This window comes from Haemaphysalis longicornis, unplaced genomic scaffold (assembly GCF_048455015.1).
Source record: "Haemaphysalis longicornis isolate Haplotype H1 unplaced genomic scaffold, Haemaphysalis longicornis Haplotype H1 scaffold_4, whole genome shotgun sequence".
In the NCBI taxonomy this organism is placed as follows: domain Eukaryota; kingdom Metazoa; phylum Arthropoda; class Arachnida; order Ixodida; family Ixodidae; genus Haemaphysalis; species Haemaphysalis longicornis.
Window position 1 is genome coordinate 54552332 of NW_027526361.1, and position 15412 is coordinate 54567743.

Sequence of the window (15412 nt, forward strand, 5' to 3'; positions counted from 1 at the left end):
GCTTCGCATCAACTCAGGGTTCCCTCGCGGAAGGTGGTGTCATTTTTCGTGAACAAGCTGCGTTGGTGCGGGGCATTTATGCGGCGCTAAGTGACCCTCCAGTATGGCTGCATCTGTTGGGAGCGTGTGCCTGCTTGCCGGAGTTTTGACGGACGGCTTATTTTAGCTGCAGTGGTGTGCATCTTCTTGGATGAATGATAACTTTCGTAGTCTGTAATAATTTCAGTTTTCTGTGCAGTAAAGAAAAAGGAAGAGTCGAAATGGTGGATGGGATAGACGTGGGCTTCGTAACGCGAGGGACACAGGTTCGATTCCAACCACGGAAAACGTTTTTTTTTTTTTTTTTGAGGCTGTTGGTGGACCTTCGTTAATCCTCATCAACGTTTTGTGAAGCCCATTGTGTAAAGTTGGCTTTCCTGCAGCTAGCTTTGGTGATGCGACGGTCTTCATCAGTAAGGCATAGAAAGCTTCGCTTTCAAAAATGCTTGGCTTAGTGAACGAACACCATAGTTTCGGCATCAGTGGTCTTTCGTTCAATTCCGCCGGGCGAGGCCTTCCTTTGTTAACTTCCACGCATTGAATAACCTTTCGTAACGACTTGGTCTGTCAGATCGTAAAGTTAGCCCTGGGACGCAATTACAGGACAAATGCAGTTTCAGGGCTTAGCCCTCTGGCTGCCGTTACCTGGGTTTCGAGGCGTCGGAGTTTATAACCGCGTAACCAAGTGAGCGAACGCAGCAGCGACGGCAGAAAGAAAGCGGAAAGGAGCGCCTGGCAAAGGTTGAGGAGGAGGGCGGCTAGCGCGACAGTGGCATCATCTCTCCCGCTGCCTGCCCCTCAATCTTGCTTCATGCGTCACCGCCAAGGCCCTGACACTTCCTTCGTACGCTGTTGCATTCGCCGCTAATTCAAACCACGTGACGTTTGCGCGGGAGGTTCAAACGCGATTTGCAACTACATGCTCGCTGCTCCCCGTGCGTGGCTGAATCCGAAACTAGTGACACTTGCGCGGGAGGTTCAAACACGATTTACAACAACATGCTGGCCGGCGGCGGAGGCGCGCTGCGAGATAACAGCAGAGTAGCGCGCGCCGTCGTGCGTTCGCAGATCCCCCGATTACTTCCTGGGGCGCAGCAGATATGCGCCGTGACCCAGAAGACTGCATCGCGCGCTGCGCCCAAATTTCGCATTAGGGAGTATAGTAATCGTCAGTGGGTTTTTTTTTTGTTTACTTTATGTACACATAAATTTACTTTTGCTAGCTTCCCGCTGGTTTTATTTAATATACAATATCTGATTCTGTGCTCTTAAAAAAAGCCATCTTTTTACAAAAAAATGCCCGTGACTCATTGGTTTCTGCCACTCCTCCACCCCCCACCCCCGTCTTCTTGGAATTCTTTGTTTAGATTCCCTCCCCGGTCAAGAGTATGGCGCTAAGCTGGAGCGGGTACGGAATCCGATGACGTCATCACAGCGGTCTCCAAGAGAGCCAGCATGAAGTTCCTCTTCAAAAGCCCGCCTCCATGTCCGAGCTCGAGCTACGTGCGGAGTGCGCTGCTGCTGCGGATGTTCGTGTGGCTCGGTGAGTAACTTTTAGCGAAGGGGTATTAAGTGCAGCGCACTTTATGGGCTCGCCTTGTCGTCGCAGCTGGCTAATGGTCGATGTCAAGCGACTGCCGGAATCAGGTGGCGCAGTGAGATAACGGACCCAAGTAGAGCCTGGTGTACCGTCGTCAGGGGGTCACGATGAGGCTTCGAAAATCACGCAGTTTAAATAGTCACCACCGTTCGAACCTCGCGAAACTCTGGCACTTGCCATACATCTCCCCGTTGTTTAGCGCAGAGATAACTGCAGGTACGTTTCAGGCAAAATCGATGCATATAACCGGCAGCCCCTGCGTCCTTAATTAGGAACGCTTGTTCGGTTGGTCGCGCAAGAGGCCGCGCGACCAACGACCAAAGAGGCAGCGCAAAAAAAAAAAATGGCGCGTTCGAAATGACGCAGAAAGGCTCCAGCCGCGCAAGAAAAAAAATGGCGCGTTCGAAATGACGCAAACCGGCTCCAGCATACGAAATTAAAGCAAGTACAAAAAGAACAGAACTCCCGCTGGCGCAGTTTCAGGCAGGGAGCGCGTGAGCACTGCGCAGGCGGGAAATTGGTTTAGCATATTCATCAAGAGAGGAGTGAGACAGGGTGGCGAAGAGCGCGATGGGTGGTAGCGGTGAGCGGATAATGGCGCCACAGCCCATTATGGCGAATCACTGCTCTGCACTTCAGACAGCTTTCCCATTGAGTGGAACGGCTTTAATTTTTTGAAGCTTCGTCTCTATGCTCGTTGCTCCCTACGAATCCGTGAAATTGTAGCGGTTATAAAGCTGTACTATTGTTTGCACTATGCCAAACACTCGTACGACGTCGTCTAACAGTCGCTGCAACTTATAAAGTTTACTCACTTCTAATGCCTCATAAGTAATATCGTGGCTATGGTTTAGTGACAACCAACGCTAGAAACAGGCTTGTCTCTTGCATTTTTGAGCACCTGGAGAGCGCCAGTTTTTTTCAGCGTGCGACCCAGAAATTGCAACCGTTTCTTGGAACTGCAGTACGCGTTCGGATTTTTCGTGATCATGAGCATGTACTGCTGGGTGCCAATAATTGAAGGTGACCGTCACATTTTGGAGTCGCAATGGAGACGAAGCGAATATGTGCATTTGAAAGTTTATCCCATTGCCTGCGAACTGGCATATTTTTGGACATCACCATTTAAAAAATTTGATCAGAACATTTCGAAAGTGAAAAAATCTAGTTACAATAAATTGCTATAAAAAGATAATTGGGAGAGCAGAATCGCGACCAGTGTTGAGTCCCAGCTGTTTTGAGAATGAAGTGAGGATCCATATTCGAGATGTCTAGTGGTGAAAAAATTTAGCAACTCATTGCACATCTTACAGAGTGTTGGCAAAGAAACATTGGCTTACGTGCGGCTTGTACAATGTAATATGTGTATGTTCACTTACGTAAACAGGCGCTGTGATAGGCGCAAGAAGCGCACAAAAGCGTTGCACAGAAGGTGGTAAAAAACTGCAGTACAACTAAAAAATAACACAAGAAACGTGCATCAGCCTTCGCCGCTGTATTACACATGAGCTGAAAGCTTACGCAGTCAAGCTCATCACTTCGGGGTGCGCGTGAACGGTGCACCTAATAAATGCGTCGCGCATAACGGGACAGGTTGGAGGCTTGATAAAGCTACTCGCTGTTCTGCAGTAACGGCTGTTTTCGCGTGTTCGTTAAACAAGCTCACTGAAAGGCGAACCTTGCTACAAAGCAACAAGACTGCATTGAAACTGCGTTTCCGGGCCACGGCTTAGCTTGAATGCAAAGGTGCTTACATTATCGCGCTGCCATTCTCGTTCATACAAACTGCGCTCAAAGCAAGCTTGTTTACATAAGTTGATGCTCACCCGGTGTCATGTGGGGGGTAATTCGGTACTGAAAGGATTGCCGCTTTGAATCGCTTTTGCATCCGGGAGGGAGGGAGGGAGGATGGGAGTGGGGAACGTTCCCCTTCATTTGTATCTTCTGAAAAGCTTTAGTTGTTAATGTGTGCGACCTGCGTGAAATATTTTTCCGTGCGTAAGAAAACTAAGAGCTACGTCTTAAGAGCTAGGAGAAGCCCTTTCTGGGGCATACCTGCGAAAGTATTTTGTCCCAGCCCCGCAACAAATTATAACTGAATTTCAAGGTTCGCCGCGATTTTTTTTCCTTTTTTCTTGATTTATGAACGAAATGGAATTCATCCCTGATTTTTTTTTATTTCACGCAAAACTTTTTCCTGTGTGTTTTCCTAAATTTTAGGGTCCCATAAGCCCACAAACAAAAAATAGAGCTGGAAGTACAAATATTAACAACTTTATTAATGAGCCAATTAATTAGCACATTTGGCAATTAAAATCTTACGTTGAGCAGAGACATCAATTTTGCATGTTTTCCTAAACCTTATGACTACATGAACCTACAAACAAAAAATGAGTTTCGTAGTGCACGTATTCATAGATTTCCAAGCTTGGGAATAAAACTCGGACAGCCATTTTTTTCTGCCTCAATGTCGTAATTTCGTATTCACCAGAGCTTCTTCTTCTTTTTAGCGTGCAGCTCCACTAAAATGAAACAACAGCGATATCTGCCACAACAGGCATCACTGAAGAACAATGCCCCAGAAAACTAGCAGTTTTGGTTTCGTTCTATATGCGCCAGAGAGGCTTTTAGGTAATGGCGTCAATTGAAACCACCAAGGCCGAAAGGGTTAAGAGGAGTGCTTTGGAAAAATCTACCTGAGTATTCTTCTCTCCTGGCGATCCTTCGGTCCGTCGCACGCCGAACATTTATAAAACGGCAGCAAGTTCTCAATTACCGCCCTCTCCATACCCTCCGATCGGCGCGGCGGCGTTTCAAAGAGACGCTTATTCTCTTTGAAACAAGCGGCGATTTCTTGTTTTATGACAGCAGTTTCGGTTGCTACAGTAGAACATATAAATATATTGAAGCGAAGGTTACAATGCCTCACTGACGGAGTCCGCCGCACGGCAAAGCGACTTTACACAAGCGCCTCAAGAAGAAAACGCTACCCGTGGTAGGAATCGAGCTTTGGTCCCTTGCATACATCGGCAAAACTGGACGCCACTCACTCCCACTTATTAAAAAATATATTTTCCCTAAAGCCTGCACTCGCGCTCACGCTCATCAGTGTCACGCCCACACTCACCACTCGTACTCACCACTCGCACAGATATACAGAGCGAAATTTTTCGTGTTTAAGTAGCCCAAGAAAGAAAAATTGGCGCACCTTGCACTAGTGGTGCAAGACTGGAGAAACAGCAGAGCTGGGGGTCGACCTATCTTCTCCCCACACGCTGAAAGCGGATCCCAGTGGAGAGGAAGCAGCCGGACCCCAGCAGTGCGAAGCCGTTTCGGACGACACTGTAAGGCAAAGAATATTAAAGTATGTGCAGTGCTTTATTCGGTAGCAATCGTCGCCTTCCCTTTCTTCTTCGCCTTCCGACGGCACAAACGCGTGGGGCAAATCCTCTTGTGGCGCACCCTCGCCTCGGTAGACCTCCACTTCTTCGTCAGCTGGTACGGTGGCCCTCTCCACGAGTGGATAGCGAAGGGATGGCTCGACAGATTCGTCATCATCGTCTTCGGCGGACCCGTCGCGCACCGGTCGCTACACGACGACGACGTCAACGGCGGGAGCTCCTCATGGGGCGTAAGCCTACGCGCAAATCTGGACGACGCTGGACGGTCGCAGCGAGGCACGCGCTCACGTGCGCTCGGGGTCTTCTGTCTCCGCCGGGCGGATTTGTGTCGGCCTAAACATCTCCGCTGTTAAAATATCGTCTCCAAAATCCCTCGTGCAGGAACCATCGTGTTCGCGAAACGGTGCTGCTAAGGTACAAGCAGCCTTCAAACGAACGAACGCAAATCGACCGGGTGTCTGAACATCATTTGACGTATCGTCTGCCTGCCGCTCACGACGTGTCTCAGCGCCGCTCATGAAGCACATCACCTGGCGCAACTACATTGCACTCAAAGCCCAACATCGCCATGTACAGGCACCACCGGAGTTAGTTCGCGAGGTATATACAGGGTGTCCCAGCTATCATGCACCAAGATTTTAAAAAAGAGAAATTGCGTAACTAGAAGAAAACCTAGTGCATAATGTTTGTAGTACTGTGAAGAAGCGGAGAGTAATTTTTTCGTTAAAGAGACTTAATTAATTAATTGTAATTAATTATCTAACTCGAGAAATACTGTCCTAATCACTAAAGTGTCAATGAGGCACTTGTAGGTAACCACGAGAGGCACCTAACTGCGCTATTTTCAGCGACGAACTAATTGCGTACTCATTTATTTTGACTGATAAAGGAAACCCGCGAAATATGAAAAATACCACGTGACGACGCTTACGCGCGCATTGTAAAGCAGCGTCCCCAAACAAAGCTGATTGAAAGCAACTGCTTCGCGTGTTACCCGCCCGAAGAGACAGCGCATCACCTTGATAATAGCATGCATAGAAGAAGCAGCAACAGCAAGATTCGCGGGACGCGTGTGCAGATAAGGAACAAACTCGGTCGCGATTTCTTTCTTCCTTTTGTCTATTTCATTCTGGCTAACTCAGAGGCAGCCTGTTTGAGGGCGTTGCTTTACGGTGCGCGCGGAGGCGCTGTCACGTGGTATTTTTCATATTTCGCGGGTTTCCTTTATCAGTCAGAATAAATGTGTACGCTATTAGTTCATCGCTGAAAATACCGCAGTTAGATGCCCCTCGTGGTTACCTTCAAGTGCCTCATTGACACTTTAGTGATTAGGGGAGTATTTCTCGAGTTAGATAATTAATTACAATTAGCTAATTAAATCTCATTAAAGAAAAAAATACTGTCCGCTTCTTCACAGTACTGCAAACATTATGCACCTGGTTTCTTTCGAGTTACGCCTTTACTGTTTTTTTAAACCTTGGTGCATGATGGCTGGGACACCCTGTATATGTTCTATCTGTCTCTATGTAGAAGTTTCGACGAGAATTCGTAAGAGACATTTTCGACCGTAGTTACCGGTTTACAAATCGCAAAAAATACAGAGTGGGCTACTTTTGTTACAAAAACCTTCGAAGTGTTCACACTGGCATTTGCTGATTTTGGTTAGGGTAATTGACAAATGGACACACGTAACATGAAGCGTAACAAGCTACACAAAGTGCAGCCAGAAAAATCTTGCTATTTCCCCAACCCGTTTGCCGCAGCTGCTGTGGCTATTATTAATTTCCCATAAGTGGATTAACCACCTTTCCCATTCACGCAAAAATGACGGTTTAAAAAGTGAGCTTACCCGCATTCTTGACCCATGATGATCCATCCTTTGAGCCAGCCGGCTGCACATAACTTCCGCAGGAAACGCATTGTATCATCATCATCATTAGTCAACGCACAGGTCTCAGAACATGTCCTCTAGGTTGCTCCTCACATGCAGTGACAGACACAGTGGCCTCCATCGCCACTGTGACGGACACAAAAGCAGACCTCACGCGCACTGAGCCCCCGACGGCCAACTTTCCCACCAACATGCGGTTTGGAAATGGTAAACCTAACCAGTTGTCACCTTTTGAAGGCTCCATCTTACTCCGTGGCTCCATACAGCAGCAATGTTCTTTTCACCGCAGTTCAGAGGGCAGCGAATACCGACGGAAACTGCGCAGAGCCGCCGACGGATATCGGTCGTCGTCTAGTCCACTGGGAACGGCCCGAACCACGTCTCTGTCACTGTGACACATACTCGCACAACTCGCACACGCATCGAGGAAGGCACGCCCAACAATGTACATGACGTTTTCACTCAGGCAACTGCATACGCAAAACAGCCCGAAATCCAAGCGCGGGAACGAGGGTTCTCCGAGCATTCTAGAGGCGTTACAGCTGAAGCATCGACTGCGAGCGAACGCAACTAGCTGTCTATACAGACGTGACGAGGCATTTTTGCAAAGCGGGCGGCTCTAGATAGCGCCGGTGTCGGGGACGCTACTTCACCACGTCATGACGCCGGCGGCTTGCGAGCACTTGCATCTTAAAAGCACGCCAACCATCTTCACGTCGGGACAAAGAAAAAATGGACGGCTCTTGGCCCGCGTTTGGGAATCAGTGATGGAGGACGATTGAACACGAAAAAAACTGCATCGCTGCATGCCGATGAAAGCCGTCGCGCGCGGTGGTTACCGATAGATAAGCAGCGCTAAACAGCTTCTGTGGCTGATCATTAATTGTCATTGAACCATGTTAATTACGTTTGAGGATTAACCCGCAGCAGTATCTCAGTGGCTATGGCGTTGTGCTGCCGACCCCAAGGACGCAGATTTGATATCGGCTGCTGCGGGCGTTTTCTGTTGGCGCCAAAAAATGAGAACGCCCACGTGTCGAGACTCGACTAAATATTGCGTTGCGGCAAAGCGTATTCTTTTAAACAACCCTGCTGACGGACCACGACAAGAAAAAGCTATATACAGCGTCGCTGTAAATAAATGACTTCACTGCCACCAACCTCTAAAAAAAACTCTGACACCGAGCCATTTAATAAAGCAAAACAATCAATTATAACAGAATCCAAAATCTACGGCGCGTAAGGAATAGAATAACAAATTCTTGAAATATTTTTACGCGGACTTCGGTGCATAGTCATATAAGCACACGGACAGTTAGGCACACGAATGTTTCACTGCAGGGCGATTTCGTTGCAAAGAGAGGTTCTGGCGTGTCACTGAATAACTAAAAAAAAGTGGTGATTTTTTTTTTATTTTTTTTTTTAAATTGCGATAGCATTCCATTTGGCATAAGGTCCTACAGATACAAGTTGGCACCCGTTTCCCGGAGGCAGTCCAGAAGACAGCGGTGATGGGGACCCCACAGCCATCGCTGAAGGTCGGGGGGTCTCCAAGGATGCAGGCCTGTGCCGCGAAGGTGTCTGGATCTCGCTGCACTCAGGGAAGGGCACGTCCATAGCAGGTGGTTGGTGTCGGCGTCTTCGGCAGGAACCGTACAGAAGGGGCAGGTGCTGGTAAACGGGGCATGGTATCGCGGTGGCCACGCCCGGGTTCCCGCAGGAGAGAGGGCCACCCCAGCTCGAAGTCCACGCAGCAGGACCTCCTCCCAGCGAGTGAGCCCACTGGGAAGGTCTGTCCCACACGGTGGGATGAGAGCGCGTGTGTCGCGATGCAGATCTTCCTTTAGTTGAAATCAAGGAAAGGTTTGTCGATGTTGCTATTATTTTTTGCATTACGCGTTATAAATAGAGCTGAGTGAGTTACCGCAGGCTCGTGTTTTTCTAGTTGAACAAGGTTGTATTTATATAAAACCTAACGCAGGTTGCGTAATGCATCGCTCAGAAAATAGTTCACGCATATTACACTATGCCATTTCTATTGTAAGGAATAGGAATGGTCCTAGGAGGACGTTAAAGGAGTAGTGACACTAAATTTCAAAGCTGAGATAACTATGTAAAATGCTTCCTTTTTAATCAGGAGATATCACCCAGCAAGATTCAACCACAACAGTTCAATACAACATATTTTAAATCTATTTTAATTCTTGCTCGCATGAGAAAGCCCAGAGCGGGCCAGCATGACATCATGTACTCCTTGACCCAAACTGCCGACGTCGGGGCTCCCGTGACGTACCCGGTGCTCCGGCTGCGGTTGACGCGCGCTGCTACACTGTGTGTAGACGTCATGGCTCTGGGACTGCCGTCGTGCTGCCAGGCGCGTGGGGATGGCGAAGACCTCAGCAGGTCTAAGCGCTCGCTCGCGCGCACGTCCAGCCCAGCAGCGGTGCGACTAGAAGAGTGACGTCAGGGGCGCCCTTCTATCATGGCGGCCGCTCGGCGTTCGTTTTGTCGAAACCGACGAATAAACGACGGCGCAAATGATGCGATCGACCGTCTAATGTGCCTTTATATGATTAGTGGGCTGGTAGGAACCTATAGCAGCGAAAAAAATGTAACCAAAAAATTTCGTGTCAGTACTCCTTTAGGGCCAATCGCACCAATTTCGATGCTGCCTTGAGTTTCAAAATCGGAAGATGACATACCAGCTGAATGGCATGTCGGCGGTGGAAGTCACAGCCTTTTATAATAAACCCATTGAACGCGGCTACGCAGAACTACTCCTCACACGTTCATTTTAAGCTGTACTGCTAGCGTCGTGGCAAGTTAGCTGGGAAAAAATATACACCACCTCACTGAAACCACCGGTGAGATTCTTTCGCCATTTCAAGTATGTTCTCATATACGGACGGAGGCTTTATTAAGTGCAGACTCGAACCGAAGAGGCCCCGCTATTTGTTTTCCCTGGGCCCTTCGATGGCATGTCAAGTCGTTGGGTGCCTCTTTCCAAGCTATTGCGGCGCCGTATCGAGGCTATTGCTGTGTCCGTACCCCCGTTTCCTCGTTCCCGTGCTACTTACAAACCTCCCCACTCGCCGCTTTACTTGAGCGTCGTTCGACTGAAATTTCGTTCAACTTCGACATTGCCTCGCCCGAGTCGGGCTAGAGTGGCCGAGGACCGCGCTGGGAAATGCGGGAAGGGCTCTAAATGAAGTCGCTGGACAGATGGCTTCGTTAATATTAAATCCAACGACGTCGCCGTTTATTTCTTTAGCGCGCTTTATCTATTTTTGCTGCTTTTTATGTTTGCTCTCTCTCTCTCTTTCCCCTCTCTCTCTCTCTCTCTCTCTCTCTCTCTCTCTCTCTCTCTCTCTCTCTCTCTCTCTCTCTCTCTCTCTCTCTCTCTCTCTCTCTCTCTCTCTCTCTCTCTCTCTCTCTCTCTCTCTCTATCCCTCTCCCTCTCTTTCTGTACATAGAGGATACAAAACTTGGGCAAGGGGCAGCCTCGGCCAGATGCCAACGTCTCCACAATACGACTTGTCTTGATCCCGGCAAGCTCTCTTGTCAGAACGTTGGTAACGACCGGGCTCATTGGTTGCCCCCCCCCCCCCCCCCCTCTCCGAAATTTGAGGTTTGGTTTCCTATTTGTACAGTTGAATATCGCTGATTAATTCGAACTCCGAGGGGGCAGAAAATTTAATCTGTTCAAATTCAACGTAGTTCGAACTAGCCAACCTCTGCTTGATTAACGGTACAACGCCCAATACTAACAGTATGAACCCATAAGTACCGTAAAAACCCGCGTATAATACGAGGTGTAATTCGGGGACATCAAAATCAGAAAAAAAGTTTTCATCCGCATATAATGCGAGGTAAAGAGCACATAAAACATTTATTTGCACTGCAGTTACCGTTCAGTCTTTGTCAGTTTTCGCTGGCACCGTCTCCCGACGTCCGTTTAGTCATCGTCAGGGTCGCTGCCGCTGTCTGCTGAAGTCGCCTTGTCGGAAATGTCTTCCCACAGAAAGTGGTCCTCAGTGCTATCAAGGGCGTTCGAGATGCCGCATTTCTTAAAAGAGCGACTGACGAGCTCCTCTGGAATGCTGGCCCACGCATCCGCGATCCAGCCACAAAGCACCGCTGGAGAAACCCGCGTCAGCCATTCGGTAGCTGTCACTTACGGGTATCCTGTCCTCATCCACTCTTGGTAGCAGGACCCGATGCAGTCTTTGAGAGGCTTGTTGATGCAAATGTCTAGCGGTTGCAGCTGCTGGGATGTCATTCCTCCTGGCATGACAATGAGTTCGGTGCGGGGTTCGTGCAACAACTTCTTCACGGAATCGGCCAGGTGGCAGCGAAAGGCGTCCAACACGAGCACTGACGGGAATCCCCAACAGTGCTCCAGGCCGCCGACACCACACAAACTTTATCCAGTCAAGCACCAGTTGCTTTCTCCACCCACGAATGCTGCCTTCGGTAACGCCGAACTGCCGTCCTGCAGCGCAATTTCTGATGGTCTCGGCACATAAAATAACTTTTCTTTTAATTGCAGCCGAATACTGTTTTAGTGCACCCGACATCTTGATAGACTTGCGGTGAACGTGCCGAGATCCTTCGCGTAGTCAAAACAATCAAAATGGCGCCGGCTGAGAGAAGCAGCAGCCAGCTAACGCCACAGCAAGATGGCGCTCCCTCCGCTGAAACCGAAAGTGCAAATTCTCGGAGGAAAACTTTGGGATCCACATATAATACGAGGCACAAATTTAACAGAGTAAAATTTGGAAAAAAACCTCGTATTATACGCGGGTTTTTACGTAGTCTCCACTGCCCGTTCATAGGAGCGCAATGCCACAAATTACGTGCTGCGCAAAAACGGCGCGAAAACCGCAAAAAAAAAAAGACGAAAAGACAAGCAGGTGCACATTCCGGGCTACGAGATGTGGAGCGCAGGTAGCACGGACGGAAAAAGGACACACATAAACCCTGCTGCTGGCCTCGGCCAGTACAGCCGGTATACGTCACTTCCAGAACTGACTCGTGCGGTAATAAAATCGGTTTATGACAGCAGCGTGCCACCGGCATTGCAGAACTGCCTCAAATACCTTGGGAAAGCAACACCCCTGTTAAAGTTGATGACCAACCCTCTTTGCCCTCGCGGCACACCCCGTGCCCCGAATTAAAGAAAACGTCACGGAAACACGGCATGATGTGGACCATGCTGTAAAACCCACCTGCACAGGCAAAGCGTGAACTGCAGCAGGATGAAAGCACGAACCCTTACGAGTAATCAACGCTATTTGAATCAATGGCCACGTGCCCGAGTTGATTCAGTAGTCTGTTGTAACACCCATACCAAAATCAGGCAAATGGATAAATGTGACTAAGAGCTCAACGTCTACGCTGCGCAAGGTCATGTAGTGCATTTGTTTAAGCCACCACAATCATTACCTCGAAGGAGATAATGTATCCCCCTCATTAAACCATTTTCAAACGCTATGTCAGCGCTGACGGCAGTATTTACCTGATCCGGAGACAACTTAAGAAAACACGAGGGCGAAGGCAAACGATCCCCAGTATTATAGTCGCGGTGAGCTTTAGAAAAGCGTTAGGTACCACCACGCATGAGCTCATCACCAACGGGCTGCGGGAGGCCCACTCGGCAAAACGGATGGTCAACATCGTCAAAAGTTTGCTACAAAACAGTAATTTTCAGATAATATCAGCTAGACCAAACGCAAATATATTCACAACATTGCCGGTGTGCCACAAGGGGTTATTTTATCTCCCATCCTTTTCAATATTGTTATGACCGGACTCGCAATTGAACTGCAGCTTGTTGTACGCACACACATCAACATGTACGCTGACGATGTTTCCATGTGGGAAGAAGCGAATCAACACGAACCGAACTTCAGTGCAATCTTGACACTACAAAAGGCCCGTGACACGCTACACCCATACCTTCTGCTTACAGGAACGAACCTTTCGGCCGATGAGACGCAGTATATCCTCACCAGTGTGTCTCAGCACGCTCAAGCCCGCGTGCAGTAGAATGTTGCAGTATAATTATTAAAAGATCAGGTACTGGCTGGGTCCCTACTCTTTCAATACTTATCTCTGAGGACGGAGCAGCCACAGAGTTGTTAAACCAACTAATTCCGGCATGGCGGAAGCTACTTCACCTGATCAAAAGGGACCACCTCGGAGATACCATGCACTCTGGTTCAGAGTATGTTACTGCTGTGTGCCACCAAAGGGACTACAAGATTTAGCTTAACCAATGCCCAAACAAAAAAGCATTAGCTTCCTAGCTCTGCGCTCCGGGTCGTGACCGGCTATAGCCTCGGCACACCCGGATAGAGGAGCTCTACCGTTGGTCTCGACTGCCTCCCTTGAGTGCGATTATCAAACAACGCAAAGAAGCGGATGAGGACCACCCCCTACTCTCACGTGACAAATTTGCTGTATTTGAGTGTTGGTATTAAGTCTTCTTCACACAGCTTTGCGGAGGCAGGCCATTGAAAATGTAAATTGGAACTTTGGAAACTAGTTTAGAATAAAAAGGGTATCTGAGTTATTCATAGGAGGTATACGTGTAATTGTTTCCATTGTGAATCCGGCTCATTACAACATCGGCACGGCCTGTTTCTGGGATAGGTGGCTGCCTCTGGTTACTGACACCGGTCTATCCTCCGCGTAGTGCAGAGAAAAGTCAATCCCCCGAGGTGCCTGCTCTGGGCGAAAAACATCGGGCAGACCACCGGCACATAAAATATCGACGCGCGCTCAGAAATGTGCGCACCGTCTCACAACCATATAATAACTGTCCAGACCAACCCTATCTTGATAGGGTGGCTACGCGCTTTCGAAACATCATTTGTTCGCCCTCGCACAGAGAAAGGTGTTCGCACCTAGACAAAGACCATGCCCCGCCGTGTACGCCATCTGATTAGCGGATCGCTCTCTTCTGAAACTACCGTTACGAGAGCCGTGCCGGCTTCTCCGGGTAGCGTGTGCGTTTTCCCGCGCCCGGGAAGCTCGCCAGGCGGTGGACCTCGCCTGGCGAACTGCCTTACCCTAAACCGATCAGGGAAGACCAGCCGCTGCATCCATTTATATATCGAACGCCGCAGAGAGGCAGAGGCGAGCCCTTCCTGGTCCCTCTGCTGAGGCTCAGCCGGCGCGTTTCCAATCAAGTTATCGCGGCTCTAATACGTTTCTCGGCTCGGCGGCGTTCAGCGTCGCGCCTGTCCTCCACATGAGGGGAGAGAGGGGTGTCTCTCTCCGAGTGCCATCGCCCGCGCTGAGTCAACAACACTTGCCCCTTTTTTTCCCTCCTTCCGCAATCTCTGACGGCGGCAATTATCCGGCTGCGTTGTTTCGCGATCCGTTATTTGTGTACCGCTTTATACTCCACTCATTTCTTCTTCACTTCTTTCCGCCCAAACGCGTCTCGCCGGCCCTTCCCGAAATCCATTCGCCGTGAAGGAGGGGAGATGCGCTGCTCGTCGGTTTATCGGCAACGATAACGACCGGGCCGGCTTCGAGAAAGGGGCGGACTCGCCGCCGCCGTGGCCGTCCGAAGACGAAGATAGGAGGGACGGGGCCGCAGCCAGCGTAGACGCCACTGCGGAGGGCCTCAGTTTTGTGCAGCACTGGAGAAGCCGCGTGCGTACATCTGTATATAGCTGCAGCCAGGGGTTACTTGATTAGAACCCACGCTTCTTGTGACGCTGCGTTTCTGTTCGAAGATAGTATTGTTATTATCAACTAGTAGCGTTAAGGGTCCCGTGTCGCAGAAAATCCGGTGTCGACGGTGGCGCTGACTGGGAACGAAAAATTCCGTGGGGCCATCTTGTGGCGTCCGCTGAAACAACCGGAATCAAGACGTCGCCCCAACAGATGGGGTACCAGCACAAGCGGAAAGTTTTCACCGCTCGCGGGCTCCGTACAAATAAAGGTGGTTGTGTTTTGTCGTTACAAGTACGTCATCGGGGACTCAAAAGCACTACAAGCGAATGATAAGGCGATGCGAACGGGACCCGATAACGCTATCGTGTTTCACGGTTAACGGCTAAGCTGAATCGTCCTCCAATTATTATTATTATTACAATTATTATTATTGTTATTAATATTATTATTATTAGTAGTAGTAGTAGTAGTAGTAGTATTCAGATATTATTAAACCGAAGCTTTAGTCTTCTCGCTGATGGCGTCTGTAAAGCGAAAACTCCCTGTAGGAAAGCCAACTTTCTCTGACGATGATGATGAATGATCGTGGGTGAAGGGAAAGAAAAAAAACGATTTCTGCGGTCGAAATCGAACCTCGGTCCCTCGCGTTGTGAAACCAAAATCTATCCCATTACTCCATTTCGAGATCGTCGAAGCTCATGATCAAACTCGGACGACAACCAAAGAATCCGTCACGAGAAGCTTCGCTTTCAACCATCGTCGTTAAGCGAAGGGGTACGTGGTTTTTTTTAA

General features: G+C 49.1%; 1 pseudogene across 1 annotated transcript in view; it reads left to right on the forward strand.

Annotated features, from left to right (window-relative positions):
• Positions 1-1413: 1413 nt before the first annotated feature.
• Positions 1414-15412, forward strand: part of LOC144179753 (neuronal acetylcholine receptor subunit alpha-7-like) — a 106448-nt pseudogene continuing 92449 nt past the window's right edge. Inside the window, exon 1 of the transcript XR_013324330.1 lies at positions 1414-1582. The product of XR_013324330.1 is annotated as a neuronal acetylcholine receptor subunit alpha-7-like (transcript). The remainder of the gene's footprint in view (positions 1583-15412) is intronic.